Raw genomic sequence first — 6,416 nt, 5'->3', positions numbered from 1 at the left:
TTTCCTCACCATGAGTCGCCAGGATGGCTCCTTTTCCGGCGGGGGATATTGTAGTAATCCCGATCGCCATCAGCTCGCGCGCCAACACGAAGAGGTAGACGAAGTGGAGCCGGAGCCTTGTTGGCACTGCACTGTTGGTTCGAACGCTATCCTCGTCGCTTTGGTTTGCGGACGTTGCCTACGGTCTTGGTGCTCCAATAAACACCTTACAATATATATATTGTCACGCTAATGACGACGATGAGGGATGGTGATGGTGAGACAGAAGAGGAAGACGAAGCGTTGGTGCCTGGGGCTAGTAGGCTTCACCTTATCCCACTGCCATATCACTGTAAATAAACACCCCTTTGCTATTTCATCGTAACAACTTGGTGGAAGGTGCTCCGTTCGATCCCCAAGTACGGCGCAGCAAGAACCACTGGAGTTTCGACGTAGTCGCCGCCTTGCTGGACTGCCACCGCTTCCAAACATCATGGACCACAGCGATTCTAACCGCGCCGGCCGCGACGCTGCAAGCCAGGCTGGTGACAGGCCTGCCCCCTCCAGCTCTATTCCCTGCCAGCCTTACCGGGAACCACGACCGTTTGCAGGAGAGGAAGGTGAGGACGTTGAGAAGTGGCTGCTTCATTATGAACGAGTTAGTCGGTACAACCGGTGGGACCCTATCACCATGCTCACAAATGTCGTCTTCTTTCTAACTCACACGGCGATGACATGGTTCGAGAATAACGAGGACAATTTGACAACTTGGGAACGGTTTGCCACCGAGATCAAACAGCGTTTTGGTGACTCTGTACCGAGCAAAAAACGGGCTGAGCAGACCCTTGCACAAAGAGCTCAGTTGCCGGATGAAACTTGTACCACTTATACAGAAGAGATCCTCCGATTGTGCAGATGTGTCAATTCCAACATGCCCGAAGAAGACAGAGTCGGCCACATTTTGAAGGGTATCGCGGCTGACGTGTACAACTTTTTAATCGCCAAAGACAGCCTTGAAACCGTCTCCGATGTCATTAAACACATCCGCGCTTTTCAAGCTCTGAAAACGCGTCGTATTGTGCCAAAATTTGGGCGGCTGGCCAACGTGCCTACCGTGGCCAGCCTTGATGACCACGCCCAACTAGATCTTCCGTCGACGATCCGGCAAATCGTGCGGGAAGAACTCCTGCGGCTCAACCCACTTCCCCTGCACGAATCTGCTGAGGTCTCTGTCCAGAGGGTATCTAGACGGCCGGCTTCACCACCACAAGCGATTACCGTTCAGCCTTTCCCACAAGCTCCTGAAGTTGCAGCTTCCATTGACTATCCTCCTATGCATTTCGCCAACCGGAATGCGTCGGTGCCTGACGCCCCAAGGTATGACGTCGCCTCAAGTGCCCATAGATCTTCCATTCGATCTACCAGGATTCCTGAGCAGTATGACCATTCAGACAGAACTACGACGCACCCAGCTGTTCCCTGCTCTTATTCGCAACAGCATTTTCTACCTTCTCCGCCGATATGCTACCGCTGCGGCATCGAAGGTCACATCGCCAGATACTGCCGCAGTAGGTTCCCACCTCGCTATAACCGTCCGGCGCTTCCAACAGTACCCAACAATCGGCAATACAATCCCGTTTCTCAACAATCAAATACTGAGCGTGGGTATTACCGCAACCTCCATAACCAGAATATCCGCGACCACTCCCCTGCATCTGATAGAAGTGTTACTCCACCACCCGCCTTCCGTGCGCGTCGTTCTCCATCACCACGACGGCGCCCCATCTCGCCTCAGCATCCTCAGCAGGAAAACTAACCAGCGCGACCAATGGGGGTGAGGCCGCTGGAAATGTGCTGTGTGCCAACATCCCTCCAACTATAATGCTCAAAAACAAAATTCGTGTGTTTATTGATGGTGTGTATACATTAGCTTTGGTGGATACGGGTGCGACTGTGTCTGTGATGAGTAATCAGTTTAGGCGCTTGTTGGGACGCAAAGTGATGTTTGAATATGACCGTGCTTCAACGTTTTGTGGTGTGAGTGGAGAGGCGTTGCGGCCACTGGGTGTGTGTAGTGCGCAAGTGTCTGTGGGTGGTACAATTTTTCAAGCCGAATTCGTAGTCTTACCCCACTCTACGCATGACATCATTTTAGGAATGGACTTCTTGAAGTTTTGTGGCGCTACCGTGGACTGCCGAAGTCAAGAGGTTCATTTTGATGGCTCGCATCTGCCGACACTTTTTGAAAGTGGCCGTGATGAAGAAACAGTTTTTAGTATTACCGAAGACACAGTAGTTCCACCTTTGTCTGCCATGTTCGTCCCCGTGTCCGTTCCACTTCTTGAGAAGGTTTCATTCCAGGCCATGGTGCACCCAGTTCACTCAGCATGCCTGAAGAAAAATGTAATTATCCCTCACTGTATGATATCCGTGCATCATGGTAGTGCCTCGTTATGGACCATCAACCCATCGTCCGAGCCCGCAGTTTTACCAACGGGATCGAAGCTTGCCTCCTGTGGACCCGATGCGCCCCACGTCGTTGCTTTGGTCACAGATGCTACGAGTGTCACCGCACCTTTGCCTGCTGATGAAACTTCAATCTCCCGCATGATCAGCGCCGATCTCAGCTCACCTCAACGCCGTACTCTTGTGGATATTCTTCTACCTTTTTCGCCTATGTTTGACTTTTCTGAAACAGATGGACCAACCTCTCGCCCTGCACATCGGACCCATCATAGCATCGACACTGGTTCGGCTCGTCCCATTCGTCAAAAGCCATATCGCGTGTCCCCATCTGAGCGCAAAGTCATTCATGAGCAAGTGGAGGACATGCTACAGAAAAAGGTGATACAGGAGTCATCTAGCCCCTGGGCTGCCCCTGTTATTCTTGTACGCAAGAAAGACGGTTCGTGGCGATTCTGCGTCGATTATCGGCGTTTAAATTCTGTTACGAAAAAGGACGTCTATCCTCTTCCTCGCATAGACGATGCCCTCGACTGCCTCTCTGGTGCGTCCTATTTTTCTTGTCTTGATCTCAGATCTGGCTACTGGCAAATTCCAATGGACCCTGCGGATAAGAAAAAAACAGCCTTCGTAACGCCAGATGGCCTTTATGAGTTTAATGTTATGCCATTCGGGCTGTGTAATGCGCCAGCTACATTCGAACGCTTTATGGACACAGTTTTGCGCGGCTTAAAATGGGACATTTGTCTTTGCTATCTGGACGATGTCGTGATATTTGGGAAATCCTTCCAAGAACACAATGACCGTCTAGTACGTGTCTTGAATTGCCTGCACAACGCCGCCCTAATTCTGAACTCCAAAAAGTGCCGCTTTGGAGAGCGCCAAGCGCTGGTGCTAGGACACCTTGTCAATGGTGATGGTGTAATGCCGGATCCCCAGAAAACTGCCGCTGTTGAGTCTTTTAAACCCCCGCAGACAGTGAAGGAGTTGCGCAGTTTTCTAGGGTTGTGCTCGTATTTTAGACGCTTTATACATCGCTTTGCTGACGTTGCTTACCCATTGACGTGCCTTCTCCACAAAAACTCTACTTTTAACTGGACACCAGACTGCGACGCGTCATTCCGTCAACTGAAGTTTCTTTTAATATCGAAACCCATCTTACGTCACTTCGATCCTACTGCAATGACAGAAGTACACACGGACGCTAGTGGAATCGGTCTTGGTGCAGTCCTTGTCCAACGGCACAATGAACGAGAGCATGTTATCGCGTACGCAAGTCGTACCCTGAGCAAGCCGGAGCGAAACTACACAGTCACCGAACAGGAATGCCTAGCTGTAGTTTTCGCTGTGCAGCGTTTCCGTTCATATTTGTACGGACGTTCGTTTACTATCGTAACTGACCATCATTCACTCTGTTGGTTGCGGAACCTTCGAGACCCATGTGGTCGCCTCGCACGCTGGGCCCTCCGGTTACAGGAATATGACTTTGCCGTGGTTTACAAAAGCGGGAGGCGTCATGCAGACGCAGATTGTCTTTCTAGGATGCCAATGGCCACGACTGGACCTGAAAGCGACGATTTCGACAATTATATATCGACCCTCGAGCCAGCGTTCCCCGACACGAATGTTTTCAAAACGGAACAGCAAAATGATACCAGTCTGCAGCCTCTCTTTGCCCAAGCCAACGTACCTACAAGCCGTTTTTGTGTGCATGATGGCCTCCTATGGAAAAAGAGTTATTCGCCTGTCGGCCAGCGATACCTACTCGTAGTTCCCAAGACGTTGTGCACGGACGTATTGCGTGTTATGCATGATAATCCAACTTCTGGGCATTTGGGATCGGTTAGAACACTCCACCGTGCTCAAGAAAGATTTTACTGGCCCAGAATGCGCTCGACGGTTGAACAATACGTTGCCAGTTGCAAGCAATGTCAACGCCACAAACGTCCAACTGCAACTCCGTCTGGCTTGCTGCACCCTGTGAAGACCCCGACAGCACCGTTTGATCAAGTAGGCATTGACCTCGTAGGTCCGTTTCCGAAGTCCGTGGATGGAAATCGCTGGATTGTAATCTGCGTGGACTATCTCACACGTTACTGTGAAACCTCCGCTCTTCCATCTGCTACGGCGCATCAGGTGTCGCTTTTCTTGCTGCACTCAGTCATCTTACGACACGGGCCGCCACGAATTGTCATCACTGACCGGGGCCGACAATTCACTGCTGATGTTGTTGAAGAGCTCATGCGTTTATGCGCCGTAACTTTCCGACACTCGACGCCATACCATCCCCAGACAAATGGCTTGACTGAGCGCGTCAACAGAACGCTTATCAACATGCTAGCCATGTATGTGGACGCAGGGCATAAGAACTGGGACACCATACTGCCCTTCATCACGTATGCGTTTAATACCGCCACGCATGAGACGACTGGGTACAGTCAATTTTTTCTGCTTTATGCCAGACCGCCACGCTACTCTCTGGATACTATCCTGCCCTTCACAAGCCGTGAAGACCCCTGCCTGGCTGAGACCCTCTGTCTCGCCGAAGAAGCTCGGAGAATCGCCCGATTACGGTCTGGTGCTTCACAAGAACGTTCCAAAGTGCGATACGATGCCAGTCACCGGCAGGTCACGTACTCTGTAGGTGATTTAGTCTGGCTATGGCGTCCAATTCGGCGCCGTGGCCTACATCAAAAACTCTTGGCCCATTATGACGGCCCATATGTGGTTATCAAACGCCTTAGTGATTTAACTTATGGAATAGCCCGCCTGACAGCATCGGGTCGCCGGTCTGCCAAAACCGAACTGTGTCATGTTGCCCGCTTGAAGCCGTGTCAGCCTCGCACGACTCACGAACACGCCCAGAGGGCTTCGTCTGAGTAGGGGGGAAATGTCACGCTAATGACGACGATGAGGGATGGTGATGGTGAGACAGAAGAGGAAGACGAAGCGTTGGTGCCTGGGGCTAGTAGGCTTCACCTTATCCCACTGCCATATCACTGTAAATAAACACCCCTTTGCTATTTCATCGTAACAATATATATATATATATATATATATATATATATATATATATATATATATATATATGAAGGAAAGAAGCCAACAATCGGCGAGGCCAAGGAAAGCGTAGGGGATGGTATTTATGTTCTTTTTTTTAATGTTTACTTGGATAATCGAAGAAATTAGTAATGTATTCTTGTTTAGGGGAATGTTAAACACAAAGTAGCAGAAAAAACAACGTGCCGACGGTTGGAACCGAACCCACGACCTCCGAATATTGCGTCCGGTGCTCTTCCAACTGAGCTACATCGGCCGCTGTCCCCCCTGCTACTTGCTTGGGTATGTTGTCTGTATACGAACCTTGAGAGTGTTCACCAGCGCCACCCTCAACCATAGCGGCGGACGTAGAACGTCCTTTGTTACCGCCAGCGTCACGTAGAACGTGATCAAGAGCGAGGGCGAAAGCTGTGCTAGAACCCTTTTACGCTACCTATGGCTTCAAGACTGCCAGAACCGAGACCCCCGTAAGCTACAAGCAGATCTATTAAGGGGAAATGAGGGTGCTCGTTATAATACATGAAGGAAAGAAGCCAACAGTCGGCGAGGCCAAGGAAAGCGTAGGGGATGTTACTTTATGTTCTTTTTTTAATGTTTACTTGGATAATCGAAGAAATTAGTAATGTAGTCTTGTTTAGGGGAAGATAATTAAACACAAAGTAGCAGAAAAAACAACGTTCCGATGGTGGGAACCAAACCCACGACCTCCGAATATCGCGTCCGGTGCTCTTCCAACTGAGCTACATCGGCCGCTGTCCCCCCTGCTACTTGCTTGGGTATTTATGTTGTCTGTATACGAACCTTGAGAGTTATATATATCTATATATATATATATATATATATATATATATATATATATATATATATATATATATATATATATATATATATATATATATATATATATTACAAAC

This window comes from Amblyomma maculatum, chromosome 7, assembly GCF_055883805.1.
Source record: "Amblyomma maculatum isolate TAMU_Amacu chromosome 7, ASM5588380v1, whole genome shotgun sequence".
Classification (NCBI taxonomy): domain Eukaryota; kingdom Metazoa; phylum Arthropoda; class Arachnida; order Ixodida; family Ixodidae; genus Amblyomma; species Amblyomma maculatum.
The sequence above is the reverse complement of the archived record's forward strand: the minus strand, read 5'-3'. Positions refer to the sequence as shown.